Source organism: Acromyrmex echinatior, chromosome 14, assembly GCF_024713525.1.
Source record: "Acromyrmex echinatior isolate Ae372 chromosome 14, ASM2471352v2, whole genome shotgun sequence".
In the NCBI taxonomy this organism is placed as follows: Eukaryota; Metazoa; Arthropoda; class Insecta; order Hymenoptera; family Formicidae; genus Acromyrmex; species Acromyrmex echinatior.
Genome location: NC_141865.1, coordinates 5,627,124 through 5,651,246, shown reverse-complemented (window position 1 = coordinate 5,651,246; position 24,123 = coordinate 5,627,124). Strand labels below are relative to the sequence as shown.

Here is a 24,123-nt window from a genome sequence, read left to right as displayed (position 1 = left end):
GCGTAGATTATCTACCGTTCAAATGTTTCATTTCAAATTTTTTTTCAAATCTTCAAATATACGCATGGATGATTCGAATACATTTTATGGATAAATTTTAGCATATTTAATTTTGTGTAACTAATTTGTGAAAAGGTGAGAAAAAAGAGAAAAACGCTTATTTGTGAAATAAAAAAACTAATTGCATGTTACGACATTAAAAAATATATGTATATTTTCATTAAATTTTTCATTGCGGTTTGCGTGTAATTTTTAAAAGGATTTTGTATTTACGCTTCTGGGATTTTCATCTCCAGACTTTTAACATGTGCAGTTTAAACATATCATGCGCCGAGCGAGCACGGTTGCGTAAACTTTGTTGCAGTTTTTATCGTACTTTCAAGAATAAAAATGATTTCTAACATTTATTCAGTTGTATTCTGCTTTTAATTCGAAACAACATACGGAAAAAAAACAAATTAATTATATATTATTGCAATATCTCTTTTTCGGAAAATAATAGACTGTGTTAATTATGTGCCGTCGCATATTAATTGTGAATGAGTTTCAATTGAGTTTCTCTTTCTAGAAAAGATTAGACAAAATTTTTCTAACGTTCTACGTGTGTTCTTATTTATATGAAAATAAGCTTCGTTCTACTTTAAATCCCAAGCGACATATGTCGGCCCCATGCTCGCATTACGGTATCACCTTCCACATGTTCCGCGTGGAATAATATCACAGAATGCGCAGCATAGGGGAAAAAAATCAATTATCTCCGTCCTTCGATGTTCAGTGCTTTTATTTGTCGATAATCAAATTACATTACAACTGAACTGTAATTCAACTTGAGCTTTCTGTTCTTTCAGGTCTGTTCATTACATTGTTGAATACTGCATTTAAAAGTGTATTGATAAGATACTCTTAAACTTATCTTAAAATACAGTTTGACAGTCCGAGACTGATATTTATAGTCAGTTCTTGTTTTAAGATAATAATCGTAAGTAATGTTTTCTCTGATTTGTTTATGACATCTTAAGACAATCTTAGTATAAGACAGTCTTACACTGTAAAAATAAAATATTAATTTTAACTTAAAGACGTACAGTGAATTTTCTGAGACATGTAATAATTAATATTTTTCTTTATAAAACGTTAATGTTAATATTTTTGCATGTCTCAGAAAGTTCATTATAAGTCTTTAAGTTAAAATTAATATTTAATTTTTACAGTGCAAGTATAAGAATCGATTATAAATATCAGTTCTATACATTTTGATGAAAGATTAATTGAGAATAAGCTCAGTTGATTGTGCAATACGATTACCTCCATGAAATCTGATTGAAATATTGTGCGACTATTGTAGAATATTTTCAGATTTTAACGCACTCGATAGGATGATTTATTAAATTTCACGTTATATATATTAAATATTTGTCTTTCTTTCGTGATGTAAAATTAAATTATCAATAAACATGAATGGATGAGTTATAAGACAAACTGTAAGAGCTTCAATTAAATCGCGATTGTAAATGCGAGATATTTGATGCACAAATTTATAATATGCATAAATACTAATAATATGCTGAATAAGGTGGAATTGAACAAAAGGATTGTAGTATCAAAACAAAAGGTTTAATAATCGAATTAATTAATAACCTTTGAAGTTTGTTGCATAGAACATTATTCAATATAAATGCATGGTCGCAATTCTGGTACCTTAGTATCTGATGTGGTCAAGCGATGCATTCACATGTTACATCGAATTGGAGAAGCGAATGAAGCTCGCGGTAAACGTAACGTTAAACATAATAAATGCTTAATATGATGTGAATAATGACGGAGTGCGGTGGCCTCTGCCACGGTATCCGTTTCGATTGGCTACTCTCGCGTGATCGCGTGCGACACGAGCAGTTGTACACGTTTGTATTCCAACATAAAAATGCGGACACTTCATCGGACAAACTCGGATTATTGCGGATTTTTTGTCGCTATCAGCTCGTTGAACTTCAGCAAAATATTCGATATATTTTATATATAAATGGATTAAATATTTGATTAAAACTGCACACTAATTTTATATATATATATATATATATATATATATATATATATATATATATAGATGTATAATATTTTCTATAACGAGGTAATTTGTTTATGAAATTATTATTTATTATAACGCCAGTATAACCATTTGTTATAAAAGTACATAAAATATACTTCTCGTATTGCGATGTCACATACTTAAATGTTTTTGTTTTATGATATTAAATATATATACGTATGTTAGATATATATTTCGATTAGAGTATAAATCGCAGTCGTTACACTGATGCAAAATTTGGGTCGCAATTTGTCAACTGAATCTGGAACTGTCGTACGAATAATTAGTATTGTGTCGCTTATATAATGAAATTTATACGCGCTAATTTACAAGCCGTTCTCCCATCCATAACTCGAAATTGTGCGAGAGCGACTTGGATTAGATTAGAATAGATTAGAGCTACAATTAAGTATGCGAAGTTATGCCTCAATTTGCACCAGCGAGTTACATAATTATGAGAAGTTGCTCCAAATTACTTAATCTATAAGAGAACACGTCGTCTCTTCAAACTCTTCTTCTAAATTTCAAGACCATGTACGAAACGATTACATCGGTTTTGTAAGCTTTTCCAGATTTCTCTCATATAATATTGCACATAAAATATGAAAAAGTGAGTAAAGTTATGACACAAAATAATTATTAGACTGATAATGAGACATATGCAAGCATTTCTGCTTGGATAGTTGAGAGTCAATAAACTTATACTAATTTTATTGAGAAATTCTATTTTGTTTGCCAAAAGCGTGCTCACCAAAATTTGGCATACATTGTCAGAGGCTACTTCTGGGCTGTGGTATTTTACTTGTACATCAGCCAAGACCGCGGTCGATCACCCCAAGAATCGTGATCCCTTTTGCACTCACGATGGCGGCGGATGCCTGTTCGTGACAAAATCATATTAACACGCACAACCATTTATCTTGGGACGCGATTCAGCGATTGACGTATATGTTCGTCATTGCTGAATGGACTTGTACGCCCACACGTATATATGCGCGTGGCCATCGATATTGTCCTGCCGTGTTCGGTTTCTGCAAGCATCAAATTAACCATAAAATCTCACGAGCACTTATTTATAGTCATTGTCTGCGATGCCATATGCGGTCTAGTAGATCATTTTCCTAGAGAGAGAGAGAAATAGCAAACTTTCAGATACCCATGAAAACTTAACTTATACATAATCCTTAATTCCTCCGGTGTATTTCCTCCGAAATTATGAAGTTTCTAGAATATTATCGATACGTAAATTTTACGTATAAGTGAACGAGGTTATTGAGCACTAAGTTATGCTTTTAGTGATCATTAGGAAGTCTAATCTACCATGCTGAAAGCTGGGATATGCGGAAATAAGCTTTTTAAAAATTCCGTCCATTACATACCGGCTTGGCTCTTCTGGTGATCGATATTACAACAGAGCGTAATAAATTCTTAAGCAGTTTTGTTATTATCTAAATATTTTATTTAAACGAATAAGGAAACACACACAAAGTTAGACTATATATTCCATATCATTTCGAGATTGAATTGACAGTGTGCTTATTCTTTCTTTAAGCTAATACTTATTTGTATTTATAAATAGTAGTCTAAATTATAAATATTTGCCATTAAAAATGTGAAGTGTACGAAAAACTTATGTTACATTAATTAAGAGTGATTTATTTCCAGTACGTAAAATTTACATATCGATATAACAATACTGTACTCAATAACGACAGCATTCTAGGGTTAAAAATGTAAAAAACAAAGTACGACAACAGGTTTATTTTCTTGTATTTTCCAAATACATAAAAATTACTTGACCCGTGGAATTTAATCTACTACATGAAAAATGAGGTAATTACGAGAGCGTACGGTTGTTTCATTCATGACACGTGAAGACAGCCATACCACATACAAGCATATACGCAGTGCGGCAGCTGGCATAATGTCCGAGCTACTCGTGATACGCGACGTGATACGCGTCGAGTTGCATTTAATCGTAAACATCAAGCCATTCTGTTTCGAGAACGTTGAGACTTGTGACGTATGTATTTTCAGCTCGTGGTGAATAGATCAAAATCAAGATACAATTATTTATCTTATTCATTCAAAGACAAATTTAAAGAGCTTTTATATGTATAATAAAAAGTGAATTAAATTTTATATTAGAAGTAATATTATTTATGTATTTTTCGTCAAACAAAATATGTAGGTTTATTCGGTCTTCCGGAAAATTGACGTTGGTCGGATTTTAGCATAGTTACATCCATTTATCTTAAATATGAATAGCATTAAGAAGAATAAAACGCGAATAACGAGTAGATAATATAAACGAATGGTGCAGGGTTGTTTTCCTAGGGCTGTTTGTTGTTAAAAAACTACGGAAGATCAATCGAGGCATTGTAAGTTTCATACGGATTTTCTATTTTTCTTGAGAATTGTTCTGTTTCTTTCCATCTTACAATCAGAGCGTCTCGTTGAATAGTACTATCTCTCACTAAACAATATTATTGTTTACCAGTAATATTATCTCAGAATTGTCGACCAGTGTAATCGTTTCTTACTAACTTTCTTTCCGTAGTTTTAACGCAATTGTGAGAAAACACACTGTAAACAAATTTTTTAATTGAATTCTTAGATATTAAACAATTTATAAGTTTATCAAATTTTGATAATATTTTTATTTGTTAAAATGAATCGCATTTGTTCTAATTTTACAATTTTATTTATGTTTAACGAATTATTTTGTGAAAATAATTTATCAGTTACAAATTTATGATAAAATATATATAACTATACTAAATAAATAAACATTCTTGATTAGTAGATAATATATTACATTTTTTATTTACAAAGTTTATCACATCTTTAAAAAATTTCTTATCCTATCATATCTCTTATCAACTATCTCAAATAAGAGAAATATTATTTGCATTTTTATTAATTAATAACATCAGTCTCGAGAAAAAGCAATTGAGATTATCTATCCCTCTTTCTAATTTTTACGAATAAATAATTACTGCAGCAATTAATGTTTGAATTAAGCGAAAAAGCAAATTCGGTGATATATAAGTGGTAAACCCTGATGTTTGGTGAACTGGTTGACCTTTAACCGCTAAGCGTTATCATTAGAGTCGCGTATCAATATGACATTACGTGCCACACATTTACGCATTAACCACAGTCTGGCGGGCGCGTTTGGGCAAGTGCATCGTACGTGATGCTACCGGTGAAATCGTGATTTACTTGCACGATCGCGTACAGCATGTTAAGAAGTTTGAGAGACATTCATCAGCAAGTGGCCGATGTTACTATTGATTTCACTTTGCAACTGTGAGCATTTACATTTCCTGAATGATGGAGGCCGCTTGCTTATCTGCAAATCGTGATACTTCCGATACTGATGTTCATTAACTGCCGCTAATCACTTGAAACGAATCGATATAATCGAGCATTCAACGCATCGCGAGAATCCGACATGCCATCAGCTTTTAAATAAATGATATTGGTGTAAAATGAAATAAATTAAAATGGTCAAATAATATCGTGTAACACGTTATTCGTACGATGTTCCATTCACTGAACACTAACGCGAAATCGCAGAATCGTCGAAATCTCGTCGTCTAAAGGGACGGACTATTCTCGAAGGCTATAAATTTTGCCACCGCCATTTACCGCGAAAATCGGCGACGGAGGAATCCGTGTCTCCGCACACTTATCGCATGGCGCAGTAAAATTCACTGAGCGAAGTCGCTTCACGGTTGTCATCTTTTCTCAGTTGGGAACCGATTTTTCAACCGTTAAAATTGAGTGTCTCGTAGGGAGAGTGGATTCAAGACCATGTTCAATGACTGACCTGACTCGTCCCGTAATCGCAACGCGAACGTGCTAATGGGGCGTACTAATCGCGTTAACCTGCAGGAAACGATTCGGTCGTTAAGCACGGGAGCCACAATCGAAGCCAAGTGCTGCTTTCGTAGCGGAGTTGATTAAATCATCGTTGTTTCTCGTGTCACGCGTAGCTGCTCCTATCACGAGCGTTGCTCAAGTGAGAGTGCCATTCCGAAACGTCCGTTTTACGCATTGTCGCGAAACTGTGCTTTATCCCGTGAATAGTAGTGCTGTGCTCATGTCAAATTACGGCTCGATGTTTGTCGATTATCTCATACAATGGACTAGCCATCATACTTTTCCTTAGCACTTGCTCAGCACTCTTCATCTAACGATGTTGTTACAACAGCATTATTTTAATTGAAAATAATCTTGTTGATTTAATAACAGTATTAATGAAATAAATACAATTTTATTAAAACAAGAGCATAAATATTTGTTTCATTAATAGTGTTTATTATTGAATTAACCAAATTATTTTGAATTAAGATGATGCTGTTGATACATCATTTCCTTTCTTTATTTTTTTATTTATTTATCTTTTAAGATCACAATGTGAATACACAATAACTAGGAAATGAAAGACTTAAACGTCATGCCGGATCTTTAGTGCTTTTATATGTATAAAATTCACCTTAAATTATTTAAGCACTAAAGATCCAGCATGCCGGTTCAAGAACTTTATTTTATTCTAAGTTCATGTTATATTTTATACAAATATTATTTAATTATACTACATTTCATACATAGTAATATTAAAAATATAATCAAACTATTAAAAAAAACGTGTTTGTTTCAATGGGTATTTTAAATTTCTATTTTTTTTTTTACTAAAATAACTCACTGAAGAAAAGGATTTCTGTCAAATATGGTACTACTTTATATCTAAAACGTGGCATAAAGAAGCGATCAAATCATCGTCGCTTCGATAAAACGCACTGCAGTACTTGAACGAAATGGCGCATTTTCGAATAAGTTCGTCACGAAGGTCATATCGCTCTTTTCTCCCTTTTCGATCTTTCATGCAAATAGACCCTTTTACTTTACTTCGCGAAAGAATAAAAGTATGGAACATTGTCGTTTCTTCAGCTGTACAGTTTCAATATTATTGATCGCGCGTCTCAGAAAATTTGCATATCAAAGAGAAGACATTATTATTATTATAATATTATAAAGACAGTTATGTTCATTTTATTAAGAAGACATGATACATAAATGAGAGAGACTAATGTCGACAAACAAATTGCTGTAACTATTATATAATGATATTATTGTCGCTTTTCTTCCTCTAGCTTGTAAATTGAGAAGACATACTCGCATACGTTCTCACGCTTTGTTCGCGTTGCATACTACATCCTCTATATTACATTACCGTCTCGACAGGAGATGTTAATTATCACGATGAGTAAATGTAGAGCACATGAGTAATTTGATTTGTCCAATTATCAGCGTTACATTCTGGCGCATAATGTAATAAATGAGCTCAAATATGCAAGAAGACAAGAGAATTACATTAATCTTATCAGTTTTATGATTACATTATATTCTTATCAGTTTGCAATTGCATTATATTCTCATTTTCACTAAAATTCGTAAAAATGAAAAGAGTGTTGTTACAAAATTTTTAGACTCGAAATTTTTATACATGAATCGTTAAATTTTATGATTATTTTATATGTAGGCGCACACAAGTTAAGCTTTCTTATTTTATTACATTGATGGGCCCGTATTTTCCAGCTATGAAATATGGAAGCACGTTGCATGTCAGATTAAACAGTAATTGACAAATTTTACCGCAGCTAATCAGGCGAGCTCATTTATCGGTTTTATCGACGTTTTGTGTAGATTTCAGTTAATTGGTATTTATTCGTGCTATTTATTCACGATATCGAGCAATAATCTGGTTTTTTAGCCATATTATTTATTATCGTGCAACAAATTGATATTCAATAATTGGCTTCCGATATTGGAAATGTTCAGATTATAACTTGTGTTTTGCTCCACTTATTTAATAATCGAAAACAAGGTAAATTATTTTATCCTCTCACTAATAGATACATATAATTTAATCGATAATAAGTTCCACACACATATTACTAAATGAATTTATAATAAAATGCTGAAAATCATATATAATATTTGTAGTTAGCACATTTATAGTTGAATTTGTTCATATTAATGAATTAATTTCTAACAATTTAAAAATACTTTCTGCCGAAATATGTACATTTAAATAAACCTTTTAATTATCTTGCAGAAAACTTTTTAATATCAAACTAATTTGTAATAGCATAAAAAAATCGACGTTTTAAAATTCAATTCATTAATCATAGAAATAACAAAGTCGGGAGAAAAATTATATGGAAATATTGACGAAACTAATTGTGTTGGACATTAGGTATGTTAAATACATATTGAAGTATATACTTTTTATCTTAATCAATAGCAACGTGTGCCAGTATTCCGTTAAAATATATAAGCGATTATCAGCGAAGCTTTCAACGAGAATGTATCTTATTTATGAGCTGAAAATGCATACGCGTAACTCATGAACATACGTGCACGTCATTTTCACGGACATATATATATATATATATATATGTATATATATATATATATATATATATATATATATATATATATATATATATAAGTACAGACATCAGAGTTTGCAATAAGCAAAACGCGCCAGCGAAAGTCAGTTATATACAGACGTGAAATGTAATACAGATATCGACACCCACTTGATGATTTCCGTTGTTTGAAAATCGACACATTATAAACGTTATTCAATGAAAAATTTTACAATAAAGAATACATTTATTTCAATAAAGAATCTATAAAGTTTTAACCTTCTAACAAGTCGAATATGTTCTGAATTTCTTGCGATTGTATATAGATTGTGTAACATTTTTTAAAATAAATTTTTTATCACGATAGTGAAAAAGAATAACGCGATATATTTGGTAACGACATTCAGGCCATGAACTTGTTCAACCGATTATTCAAGATTTGTCAAGAGTCGCCACGCCGGTGCTACATAAAATCGTACAGTCATATGGTCGGTAATAATTGTAAATTCTCGCTCCATGGGTATACAATGGTCGCCTCGATCGCGTGTACAGCTGCGTGTGCGTGCACGCGGGTGTCCGTAAAATAGGGGTGATTTGCTCTTGAGGACCGGTTTGAAATGGGTGCCATTCTCCGGTGACCCGATTCTCGCGTGAGCGTGGTCGACACCGTCGCTGGTATGCGTGCACGTGTCTTACGACACGCACGTGCATCCGCACTATTCGCATGCCGTCGCGATATCGGGTATGCCAGATATTCCCGCCCGGTGGAATGACATCCATGGTCGGTTGTCAAAAGTGAAACAAAAAAAAAATAAATAAAACGATCCATATTCCGTGGCGAATCAAATCGTAAAATCCCGGGATTTTCTGGGAATTTTTAAACCTTATCCGGATAACGTTCTCTTTCAATCAGACAGAAAGAGAGACTTTTCTGGAATTACTTCGTTGAAAATACTGGCGAACAGGAAATCTCATATTGTTTTATTGAAAAGCGGAAAATATATTTTTCATTATTTATCTCATTTCTTAATTTGAAAATCAGAAATTAACGATATGTATTTATCATACAATTATATATTTGTCATATTTATTATGAATAACTACTGTTATATAATCAATCTTTAGTTTTAGCAAATCTACGATCATTTGTTATTTGCAAATGGTTAAACAATTGCATCCAGTCGTTTAAATTCGCTTTTATGTTTAATAGCCATTCGATCGATCTGTCACAATTGCGACAACGGTAGATAACAAGATAGTCATTGATATAAGCGTTCAGTGATACTTTAGTAAACAGATTTGTTATTTAACGAAGTTATGAATATGCCCTGTTATTAGAAATCGATTTTATTGATTTGATCATTACTTTAATAATTTGTATGTATCCGTTTATAAATTAACATACATATAATATTTATAGAATTATAAAGTATTGGGAATATATAAAAAGGTTGCAATTATTGATTTTCACGTAATTTAAGATATGTAAACATAAATTATATAAAATATTTCACACACATCATAATATTTTAATATGTGTATATATTTTATAATTTAATTTGAAAATGACCGAACAAAGTTATATCATGTAAAGTTCGTTTTCGAGTAGCGTTCAATAATTACATTTACATATGTATTGATCTGTTATTTGTTATTTTTCATTTTCACAGTCTAAAGGATTTTACTCGATTGATTTTGTAAATATTGCATATATGTTTTTGCAATTAGCTGATATTGATTTAATTGCTAATAACAAATTTTTATCGTTTACCTTTACAGTAAATTAATCCCTCTTTTACTGAGAGAACAAATAATTGATTAATTGTGTCACTTGGAAAAAATGATTAATGCCCGTTTCTGTCAATGTAATTTAATTTTAATTTTGATTTAACTAACTCTTTATCTCTTTCTATTTTATAACAATTAGAGAAAGATGAAGAACAAGTTGAATCGTGATTAAAATTATTCCACATCGATAGAAACGAGAATATAAATCACATACAATCAAATCTAAACTAAAGAATAAAGTTCATCTTTGTTTTGGTCAGAAAATAGAATATTAAGTTAAACATTAAAAAAAATTGCAAACTACTTTGTGTAAAACTCTCTATTTTGCTTTTATCTCTGCATCCTTGTTTGTTGTAGCTTTGTAAACATGTGGTTAGTGCGCTATCATTCATGCAATGAAATTCGAACAAGCAGATAGTGGCACGTGCCTCTCCGTGTGTCGTCGCATTACTATTCGAGTCGCGATCGCGACTATTTGCATTGAACAATTAACGATCATTAGCTTGTACAATTAACTAACCCTCACAACTAATGTATATAAGCATATCGAACGGTGGTTATTTATTGAGAATTATTTCGCGTGGTTTAATTAGTTGAAGTAGGAATTGAAGCGACAGCGATTATGAATTGTACATTATTGTTTCATGAGATTTTATTGTTTCACGAGAATGGTTATAACGTTGCTTGAATCAGAATATTCCGCGTCACACGATTAATAATTTCTTCGCTGAATGTGTCGATTTTCAGATTGGAAGTGTAGAATGATACACGAATTGTCAGTAAAAAGCCATGTAATAATTTATTAATAATTGATACAAGATACAAATTTATTCAGAATTCCGTTATCTTACAGTATGTTATAAATATGCCGAGTTACATAATACATTCTAACTAATTTGTTTAATGAAAGAAACGCATCGATCATTATTATTTGTACTTTTTGTCGTAATTTTTGTTCTAATCTGTCATAATCTATTTATATATTTATTATTTTATTTATTCTGATTTCATTTTTTAAATTATTCATGTATAAAATTTTATTTTATTGGCTAATTTATCACAATATTATCTGATTACTATAGTGTACAAAATGAATATCTAAAATATAAAAAATCAGTAATAAATAATAGATCTAGTTTTTTTCGCATACAATTTGAAAACTATTGTGACAGACCTGAAAATTATTCTATACATTTGCATTATGATTTTTAATTCAATCTTCATGGAAAAGTACTTATACAGGCCATTAAAAGATTGAATAATCTTCTAAAATCATAGGTGTAACAATTATGTCTTGCATCCCTGTTTTCCTTTTAATCGCAGTCCAGGTTGCCTTAGACGTGCAATCGCGTGAGATTAGCATTTCATCCTTGAATTTCGAATCAAGCCTCTGCTTTTCCGGTCGGCTTGTCATCCTCTGAGTAAGTTCCCTTACCGTCCGTCTTGTTCTCTTTGCATCTAGCGTACAAGCAATCTCCTTCCTCCTACATCGCGTTAACGTACCATCGCCTGAGGTTAATCCTAGACGTTCTCGCGCAGCGATTCTCTGCTTGTGGCTCGGGCAAATATTTAGTTAATGTCTATAACCGGCATGCGGGATTCTCCTACGGCCTTTGCACCAGTCTGGTCTGTCGGTCGGTCGGCGGTAACAAGGTGGTCCTCGAAGCGCCGCAAATCTGCATATGCATGCACTGGTCCGTGCGAGCGCGTCGTTCTCTCTCTTGCATCAAGCTGTACGTTTCCAGCAGATTTCCGTGGCGTTCTATAAAGCGATGCAGAATGCGTATATACGTGAATTCGTCCGTCCGTCCACGTGATCCTTTTTCCATTGCGCCCCATCACGAAAACACACCGCCTGGCTAAGTAACCGGAAATTGCACGACTTTATGCGAAACTGTGGACGTTGGAGTGTCGAGGTTTCCGCATATAGAGCATCAGTGGCGGAAGTTTGAAGGAAGTCTCTGTATAGGAACTTACGAAATATAAATGTTGAAATATTTAATGTTCTATAAACAATATAATAATATGTGAAAATATTTAATATTAATATTTAATTATATAACATCAATTACTATCGTTTTGTTATTCTATTATAAATTGCATTATTTTTATTTTATCTTTACACACACATATATATATATATTATATACATTTCTTTATTCATATATTTTTTTATATTATATTTGTTTTTTGAACCATACATCGTGTCTAATTATAATAGTGAGAGAGACTATTATAATAATTATTATTATAACTATTTTTTAAGGAAAATGACAAACTCAGGTTCCTTTACGAAACTGTTAATGTTTTTAAATATTGAATTATCATTTCGGATTTTTAACGCTGAGTCATATCATCTGCTAGAAGAAAGTACTTTTAGAATTACTTTATGTTTATGTTTACGAAATCGAGAAAAATAATAAGAATTTTAACAAATTTGATTTTGATCAAAAAATATTTTGTACATGCAATAAAATACGAAAATTCGTAGCTGTCATAATTTCCGCACGCTGAAATGCATTTCGGTGAAATTGTACGCATCCGCTTGCTTGTCAGAAATCGGTATCGCGTTGCAGTGCTGAGTCCTGGGGCTGAAACGCACGTATGTACGCGACACGAGGGTTAAACGGAGGATTGCCCGGAGGTTCATTAAAGCGACCGATTCGATACTCTACGCGCACAGGCTCGGTCATAAATCCGGCTTTGTCAGCAACTAGAAATCGTTAATTTCCGAAATGTCACTCTGCACTTCATCCGTTTCAACGCCATCATCCTTCCTCATCGCGTTAGGCTATAAAATAGGCTATATCGATAAATCGCCAGAACGTAACTCTCATATTAAGCACCGCGTTGTACTAAATTATCTTCTGAAACCTTTGCCTTTCTTTTTGAAACCTTTTATACTGTCATGCCAAAAACATTCCACTAAGGATATATAACGCTCTTTTGAAGTATTAATTCTTGAAGAAGTTATGTTTTCGATAAAAAAAGAAGCAAAGACAATTATTGTTTACGCTATAAGTAAGATTTTCTAAGTATCTATTTGACACTTAATTTTTTTCAAGAAGAATTGTTTGCCTAAAGAATATTACGCACTTTGACTAGTTAAACTACTAAATAATGATTGTCAGTTATTCTTGAGTTATCTTTCATCCGTTATTCAGCATGTCTGTGGATGATATTAGTGAAACGAGAGAGGAAAAAGAGTCCTTTACGTCTTGGCACCCTGCTTCGACTCTCCTTTTTCTCTAACAAGTAAGGGCGTCATAAAAGATGAGTAAAGCAAAAGAAAGCGTTGTGGAGTTTATTTGCTTTTCTCATCGAGTAGCTAACGAATGTTGGCAAACTTTATGACGGAAATTTTCTTCTTGGAAACGTAAACAATTTCATACAACACTTTTCACTTCGCATCCATTTTATGCTTGAATAATTTTTCAATAAATTTAATTATATAACTCTTCAGACAAAATTTTTTTACTTCTGTTTCTCGAAGTTATTTGAAAAATTTGATCGCGTCTTGCTATAAAACAAATAATAATTATTTTTATATGTTTTATTGTAATAGAAATAGTTGCTGATGCAAGAAGAAAGATGAATTGGAAAGATATTTGATTTCCTTTAAATTGCATTTTTGTAAAGCATTTAAATATTTGAAAATATTTCATTGTTAGATAAAATAATTATATTGCGTAATCGCAATAACTGCTATGAAAAAACACATTTATAAATATATTAAAAGTATTGTTAAGTATATTTGAACGACGAGAATTATTTTATTGAATTTGATTTATCAAAAATAATTGTAAGAATATTGTATTGTTGAATTTTGTATTATAAATGATATATTATTAAAAAAGAATAAATGAAATAAGAAGAATTGTTTCTTGATATAAATAAGTTTGCTAGCGTTCAGAGCTGATTTGTTCTTTAATATCGTGAAATCGTGTCTTAGATTTGTTTGAGACAAGTCACACGTATCAAGTGCATGAAGGCATGATGTAACGGCTGATTCTTAAGCAGAAGACATTCTCTGAAATAAATGTGCCAAGGACTTTATTAGGTCGCCAGACAAAGGGGTTGAAGCCGCTTTAGTATTCTTCGCGAGGCTAAGAGAAATCTGGACTAATTAAAGCAAAACGTGCGCGCCGACGAATGGTTTAATTGTACTTTTCTTCTTTCTGCCAGCTGCCGCATACCTGTCTGCCGACGTGAACTCGGCCCTATATTAGCACAGATTTTTTGGGGAATACGTATGAGTCGGTAATTTTAATGCGTGATATGCTGATAAGCGTTGTCGTGAAGTTTCACAAAGCGCCATTTATTTTTTCTGCGTGATGAATTACAGTTAATCTGATATTTTCACTCAAAATCGCCTGAACTTGCTTGCCATTCGATAAGAAACTACAATACCATGCAATTAAAGAAAGAATTGATTGTAGCATAAAATATGATCACATATTATATCTTATTATAGATATGAAGTGAATTAATCTGATTATTTTTGATTTTAAACGAAAAAATTAAATTTAATGTGATGTAGTAAAACATTGTTTTACTAAAACAGTTGTTTTTAAATCGGTAGAAATCATTCTGATTTAAATTGTGAAAAAAATTAGCTGAGTTCTGATTACATAATGTTCATTTATGATTGCATGAATATGTGTTTTTAAATTCAAGTTTTAAGAGAAAATGCTATTGCAAGGTAGAAGTAGTCTGAATTAATTCTTTCTTTCTGAATATTTGTGTGGCTCTCAAGAAGTTTTTGAGCCTTCGTTAAGTAACTCATTTGCTTTGCGAACTGTTTCTTTGCTACTCCTCAGAATTCTGCATTGCCTCACGAGTTCTCGCTAAGGCAAATATATTTTTTCTCGATTCTTTCGCTCGACGGTACTCACTGAACTCTCCTTCGCATAACTAAACTATTTTACTCGGTGCAAACGCCCTTCCTTCCGGCGACTCTCCATTTATAACACAGCACGTGTTCTTAAAGAAGAATTTTATCTCGCTTGCGTGCAATATGCTATAGTTAGAAATCAATATTATAAAAAAATTATAAGAATAATAAGAGAGGAGCTTAATATTTATTTTAAGACACGTATATTTAAAAGCAATTAGAGAGAGATTAGAAAAATTATTTTTCATTAATTCATAAAATTTTTCTGTCTTTTAATTTTTAGCTGCATTTCGTTTGCTTTAATTTTTATTTTAATTATCAAATATTTTAAACAATCTTTCTGTAGATATTATCGTATAACGCTGTCCAGTTAAGCGGCTTATTATCTTAAAAAAATGTTATTTGCAAAGAACGAGTCTTTTCCGTTCGTGCAAATACTGATGGCACTGGGATATATGTATATTAGTGTTCTTTCAAGCATAAACGTAAAGCCGATTTGTTGTGATTGCTACCAAAATGAAATTTTCCAAGGGACTATAACTGATACGATGAGGAGAAAATACTGTTCTAAACTTTCATCGGCTTTTGCCATACATCCTTTTATCAAACTACCTTTTCCGGCATTATTACGATGATCGGCTTAACACTGGCCGCACCGTTGTAATAGAAGCGTAATTAAATGGGAAACGTAAGAAAAAGTTCGGCACAGCAGGGCAATGAGTACCGGTGCGAATTAAATTATGAGCCAAGTTGAAAGTACAGTCATATATTAATATTTTCTTGAAGGAGAATAAAGTTAAGAGTTTAATATCTTCTTCAGCTCTTATTCATCCGGTTTTAATAACGAATATAATGCAAAATATATAATTTGTCTTTATATAATTTACATAGAAATTATTCTAATTAGTATGTGCAACTGTTAAATGTACAGTTTTTTAACATTTATGAAGTTTATTGTAATAATGTGCGCTTCAATTTTCTCTCATTGTATAACGGAAAAATGCAATTATGATTTTTATTATATGTATAACTTCAATTTACTATATATTTTTAACTTTTATGTTGTCATCTTTCATCGTATTGCATATAAATGTTTTAATTATAAATATACAAGTCTTGCTCACTTTCATTTAAGCGAAATTTGATGCGCATATCGCTGCTTAAAACGTATACCTATATGACAACATGGTTAAGTTTCAGGCCAGCTTCGACGATCCCTGATCATTCGACGGTGAACAATTACACGGGCATTTGGTACGGCACGTTGCACGCCCACGCGACAATAGCTACCTAATGCTCTTAATACCTGCTATAATTCTGGGCATGATATTCGTGGGTGTACATTTCGTAGCATAGCATTGTGGCAACGTTTCAGCGTAATTGGTCCGGCCACGCGGATGAGATTTGCCCCACGGTGTTTTCGCGCTTTCCCGTGGGATTCACCGCTCGGCGATTATATTATAGTGTTAAAGCGTTAGTGCACACGCGTAAACATGCCGCGTAATGAGCAGGTTGTATTCACAGACACGAACGGCATGGGTACCCGCATCATCTGCTTTTTCCCTTTTTCCGTATGATTCAAATCGCGAAAGTGAGTGTGATTTACGCGCCAAATCCCTGTTTGTCACAATTTATATTTTATCGTCCCAAATACGATGGAAAATAAAAAGAAAATATAAAAATGATAAATGCAATATACTGTGATGCACGATGATGGAATGAATGTGAAGATAAAACTTATTAAAAAATAATAACAAGATATCTATATTATATTATTTTTTTATAACAATTTTTTTTTAATTAATTACCAATTGATTATTATTACGAATTGAAGAAAATAAATAAAGGTATTGATAGAATACACATTGATAATTGGAGAAATTAAAACTTTGTAATTAAAATAATAAACATCATAAAATGGAAAATAAAAATATTTTATTAATTTTTATTTTATATGCAGTTTCAATTTTTATAGGATTATTCGCGCAATGTTTCACGGATTTGTTATTTTTTTGTTAAGGATATTATACCCGCTTGGATTTTTATGGTTTGCACGTATGTATGCTTTTTGAAAGGAAGAAAACTCTCGTGCTTTCAACCCGTTGATTTTCTATCGTGAAAAATATTTTTTACTCTGTCATACAAATATATATATATATACTTTTATTATATACCAAAAAAATATAACAATCGCGTACAAAATATTTTTAAAAAATTTGTGACATTTAAGTTGAATATTTGCAACTATATTTCTCAATAGACTAATGATTATAAAAACGATTTATAATAAGTAAGAAAAAGAGGGAATTATCAAATCAACAAAGCTAATCAAGAAAAAAATAGAAAAGAATTGATATCATTTTATTTATATTATATTAATAAGAATTCCAACTTTTCAGTTGTTTCTACGACTTACGAAATGTTTCCTATGTTTAAAGTCACACTTGCGTACAACAGTCTGACGAGTCTAACTTCTGAAACAACTATATGATATATGCAACGTGTTATGCTGTATGATGTGTATATACTACATGTTTTTTTCTTCTTCAACTACACGAATGCGTAATGGCTTTCGCTGTTATCCCAGCTCGACCATTCGGCACTCGTGCAGTTAACGCGATATTCCCCGAAAAAATATTTCGCTTGATAAAATATTTGGCTGACGTCTACGCAACTGTATTCTCCAAATTATCATTACTACTCTTCGAACACTTGTCGTGAGTTTTCTATCGTTACGCAGACGTGGTTTCAGCAAATAGTAACAAGGTGGTTTCAGCAAATAGTAACAAGGTCGTGACAGAAGATGTTGCAAAGTACAAATAAAATGAGAAAGATGGTCTCAGATAAAACTCGAAAAGGGTTGAGAAGAGAGATACCACATAGTGGTCTGTAGATTAGTGTAAATGTGTAGCTATCTCTGAAAACGTATAGAATTACTGCAGTGCGCAGTATTTATTCCTTTTAATTTTATTTCATCTCTTATGTACGTTAATCACGATTAAATAGGATCTCTTGCCTCTATGTGGTAGTCGGGAAAAAAGATTCCAAATTTTATGAGCCGTTTCCGAGTAATTTTGAATCGAGGGAGTCCTTTCTCGTTAAAAAGATCGAGGAGTTTGGAGTATTTCCGGTCTGGAGAGGTCTCGAGATAGAACGCTTCGTAGACGGCACCACTCTGTGCGGTAGATTCTCTTTTTATTATTTTTAACGCACAGCTTTTCATGGTGCTTGCGCGATGAAATGAAAAAAAACGTCAAAAAGCTAGTGATGTTGAGGATGGTAGTTTTGATATACGACTCGCTTGTGTCTGAAAACAAACGCTTGCGGTGAAACTCAAAAAGGACGCAATTTTTTGTGGATAAATAGAAATATAAGAAATTTTAATTAGTACGCATTCAAGATTTTTGAAAAAAATATTTTAACAGTCTGATTCTTGCTTACACGAGTGAAAATTTTTATAAAAAATTCGAGTTGTATGTTTATTCTGCAGATGTGCTGTAGTATAAACATAATAAGAAATATGCTGCACTGGAAAAAAGAATTAACGAAAAAAGAATTTGGTTGAATTAACCTGAAATATATGTAATAATCAGACTATTTGGTGAAATATGTACGATCCATAATTTTGATTAACCAGACCTATATAATCAGACAAGTTTAACCAGACAAATTTAATTGCATACATTTTGTTTGTGGTAACCAGATATATTTGATTGCATGAATTCTAGTAAAAATAATAAAACTTTTGAAATATCAGATTATTTATCGATAATAATCAGAAATTTTGTTTATTTTCATCAATATTCCTTTATGCGTCTGATTGCGTTAAATATTTGATTATAACAATCAGAATTTCTGTTTACTTGCAAAATTTACTTACCTTGTTAATTCCAACCATGATTGTTTTTCCATGTGTATCAGAAATATACGAAAAATGTGTTGTTTCGGAAATATATAAGAAGAAATTATTATATGAATATCATAAGATAAACTGAATTTTTCGAATCGGAATCCAATGTTATCATTATCATTCACCAAGGAATTTTGGAAATTCCGCGACGGAACCTTCGCGTGTATTCCACGCGAGTTTATGCACGGTGCACACCCCGTCCACCGCGTAGTTTCCTTGCCGGGAAAATTCCTTTCGGACAATAAACCGTAGATCATGACAAATAGCCGAGACGCGGTAGGCGTTGCCGGATAGCATCAAGCGGGTTAATTTTTAACCCCCCTCGTAACCAAGAGATTTATCGCGCCGGCCTTTGTTAAGCCAACGCTCTATGTATGTATGTGTGTGTCGCTCTGTACGCAACCACGCTTTGTATATGCTTTCGCAAAATGTGCATCAGTGCAATGCGCGCGCGCGCTTATAAAAAGAGAGAAAAATGCTTCAACCCCCGGACCAGGGCTTATGCGTAACGATATCCTCGGAAATTGGCTGATCGATGTTTTTGCCATCGTAGAATAATATCTCTTCCCGAGAGGCTATATTGTCGTTGCGACTCAATTTCCCTCTCTCGATCGTTTATTTTTTCCGCATTGGCACGACGACATGGCGGTATTCCTCTTGAGAGATTTCAAGCGACGTTCTGAACGAAATACAAAAGTTTAAATTAGCCACTGAATCAAATGCCTGTTAGCGATCTAATTAAAATTCAACGTGATCGTCGCCGAAGCTTCTTGTAAATGCACTTTCCCATTCCGTTTTGGCTACGAATCGCGCACGATCGTACTTGTACGCCTTTTCTATGTGTACCGTGTACATACTGATGTGGTTTTGTGTGCATTTATCAGAGCGAGCTGGAGACATTCGAGATTCATACACGCAGATTAAAAAACAAAGCCAAACGTATACATTACTAGTAATATATATTCTCCCGTAGTTTGTTTAATTAAAGCGCAACGAAGCTCCAAAGCTGAAAATGTGGAATTTTTTCTTCTTTTCCGTTGGATTTATTTGCTTCGCAACTTGTTCCGCTTCACAAGTTAATGGATCTTGATTATGACATTTCTAAATATAAATATTTATTGAATATCAACAAATTACTTGTGTTATACATTAATGTATTAGTTACATTATACTTGAATAAATACTTTAAATAAGTACTTTGCTTACGAGAGAATTTAATTTACAGATATTAAATCCATAATTACAGATATTAAGTTCCTAGGAAAGAAAAAAAAAATTAAGAAAAATTACATAATAATCGTGGCATTTCATTTATTACATTTAAATATATAATAAAAAGATTTTTAACTGTTTTTCTAATGATTTTATTTGCTTCCACAGTCTTTTCTATTTAATATTTTTAAAGATGATTATAGACTACTCTTATGCAGAACATATAGATTTAGAAACACGTTATAATTATCCAACCGCGGGCAATTATCTTTAATTAGCAGCATAATTCAAGAAGTAATGCGTCTTTATATAGCCGCGAACGCGCCGTACGCATTTGTACTAGTCATTTATCAGCACCCTTTCCATTCTCTTCGCTGATTTTCGGTCGTTGACAGGCTACGTTCAAAATAGTATGCACCCTTCGTCCTGGAACAATTGCGCGGGGAACTGTCGTTGTAAAAAGGATCGAACAATGGTCGCTTTACAAGCGTCATCCACGTTCTATAAATCATAGAACGGCGGGGCGTCTTTTTATTCAAAGTCGTGCTGGAAACATTAGGCCACTGTTCTTTCGTAAATATGCAGAAAAATTGTGTCAAACTTGACACTTTCTTTTTGTAAAGTAAGAAAAACCAAACGCCTTTATAAGCCAAGTAATCAAGTTGTATATGCAGTTGATACAATCTATTTATTCTTTCACGGGGGAGATGCATTAAAAAATTTAATGTATCTATGCTAATTTATTAGTTCTAATTTAATTTCTGTTTAAGTTTCTGAATCGATTTATCTTTGTAATGAAATCTTTTAATTGTAAAGGTAATAAGTTTCATGTTATTATGTTGAATCGTTACAGGGATTTTCTTTTTAATGATAATTATTATTCAATTATGATTACCGAGTATACATCATAGTTGCAATAATTATCATTTTAATACAATTCTCTATTTGTGAAGTTCAACTCTCTCTCATTGAAAACTAATTACAGCAAATCTTCAATTTCGCATTTGTACAGTTCGCGGCTCGTTGTATAAATAACAACGAGGGCTCCTTCCTCTGTGCACTCTCGGGAGTAATTTCCCCTAATTAGAACAAAATTACTAATTACGTTCCGCGCAACATGCAATTAATTTTCGGTGGGATATCTGCGAGGAGAGGGAGATATATGTACAACTTCCCATTTCTTCTTCCCGAGTTAACGTTAGCGGTGCCGGAAAGGGAGGTGGAATCTTGCTACGAGCAAGATGTATGAGCTCTGAGTGCAAGCAGCCAATCTCTGTCGGATCTTGTTCTTTCTCTTTACCCACTATCACGTTTTTTTCGAGCGATTTCTCCGGAAACTGGTGTGTCAGAAAATACGCCGAGACATACATTTTCGAAGAGGCAATGGTTGCTGCTCTTAATTATACGCATCACTGCATTTATTTAAGGCAAATTTTACCGTAATTGTCACAGACATTTTTATCTACCCGTCTTTTCTTCGACATTGAATTCTCGCTGCAATGAATTTTCCTATATTTTATTTATCAGTTACATTTAACAGCGAATAGTTACGTGGGGTATTTTTAGAAAACAGTGACGAAAAAAATGTGAAGTGTTATAAAATGAATATGTTAACATACATTTTTCTTTATTATTTAATAATTTATTATCTAATATTTATAATATCTAATAATATATATTAATTATGTAATACTTTATTATTTAATATTTTCCTTATTTTCTAATAATTTTTCATTTTTTTTTGTTATAACTATTCTTTACGATTTTTTAAATAATCTGACGAAAATATATATTTATTTAAAAAAATACCTTTATAACAAATTACTACTTAACATTCTTATTCCGTTTATAATATTTTGTTTGATTCCAACTTATTTTTTCCAGAAAATTATAAATAAATCCATAATTAATAATTAATAATTAAAATATCAAATTGCCTTTATGCTCAAATTGTTCAAATCCATAATGTTCTCAGATATTAATAAATCGAAAAACAATTTTATTTTATACTTTATTGTAGTTTTAATAATAAATAAGAGAGATTTACATTAAAATTCTTGGAAATGCAATGTCCCATGACTATCATATTTTCAGGGTAAACTCTAAGAAAAAATTCTCTCCGTGCATGAAAAAAATCAATAATTCATATTTGAATTGTTCATGTTTTTATAAAAATATGTGACTTAGCACAATTTAATTAATGATTGCTCTGGTTTATGCAAGTTAATAATTAGAATAAAATATCGATTCATTACTTTAATATAATTTTAATACAATATTATTGCGTTTATCAATGATATTGAGAATTAATAACATATATTTATAATTGGATAAAGAGATTATATCTTCAAATAAATATTAATATTTTAATTTTTACTAATCGGTACAGAAATGTTGATTGTAGAGAATCTTTTAAATTTTATTTTTTCTGAACTGTTTAAATTGATTCGTCTTACATCTTAGACTACCCTCATTGCAGGATCTCTTTTCTTATTCTTTACTATTTGCCGCTGCTCAGCAGTATTTTATGTCCCGTGAAATTCGTCACAACGAAGCATAAGAGAGACACATAGTTTCACATTTTACGCGACGACGATTTGCTTTCTTACCGTCATTTTTGTGAAGAGTGTGCTAAGATCCTTGTCTTCTCTAAGGATATAAAAAGAAGTTACTATATTAATTTATCTTTCCCAACTTTTATAAAATTAGCCGTAATATTAGCCGTTTAAAGAAAAGATTATAATTAGAGACCTATATTACGAAAATTTAAAAATCTGGAATTAAAATATATATTAATAATTTTGGCATATTTTGTTTAAAATATACCTTTATGATATTAAAGATACTAAGATCGTAAACATAAACTCTCAGTCCTGGACAGATGCTAATTTGTATTTATACACATATAATATATGTTTATTAATGGATGTTCGCCAAATTATATTCTTTTCACATATTTTTTACGATTTTGTATTGTAAAACCTTCACGTATGTATAATTATCTCTGTGATAGCAAAAAATAAAATTATTGAAAATAATTCAATATAATCTTCTTTTTAAGTAGAAGAAATAAAAATTTACTAAAAAGTATTTATAATTCCTTTGTGATTTCACAAAAGCCAGCCATTAAATTTCTTTACAAATACATTCTCTTAGAGAAAGCCGACATTAATTAAGCGTATAGACAATTAACTATATAGACAAAATGCGTTAATTACTCAACTTTATTGGCTGCAAATTAATTTGGGAAGGACACATCTCTCATGATTTCTAGTTTTATATGACTTTTATACGCACCTTTATAAATCATGTAGAACTCGCTGTGGTCTAATGAAGAAGCTTTGCATTTCATGCGGTAAATGATTTACTTTCTTTCCTAGTACTATATACGGGAATGAGTCTACGAGAAAATGACGCGGGTGATCACGTTATTCGCGGTTTCTACTCTTTCTCTAATGCATTTATGTACTTTCTTCGATTTGTTACGCACACGGATTGATTGATGCAAAATTACTCAACTTTAAACTTTAGTCATCTCACATACTGTTACTGTTTGTTACTGATCGAAATGATAAATGCCATAAGTGGACTATTTTCTGTACATTTAAAACTACAAATACAATTTAGATTTTAGTTATTAAATTCTTTCTGGCAGGTATATTTTACGATATTTGAGTAGAACGCATATTAACTCTTCTCATTTATCAATTTATTTCAATGTTATAGTTTCGTCGATAGATATTAATTTTGTAACAGCACTTTTTCTTCGTGGCTCTAATATCCATTCATT

The 24,123-nt window shown here is 31.8% G+C and overlaps 1 protein-coding gene across 3 annotated transcripts in view; it reads left to right on the top strand.

Annotated features, from left to right (window-relative positions):
* The window catches only part of Pgant2 (polypeptide N-acetylgalactosaminyltransferase 2), a 210,656-nt gene that overhangs the window by 684 nt on the left and 185,849 nt on the right, over positions 1-24,123 (top strand). The gene's annotated exons all lie outside the window — the stretch shown is intronic.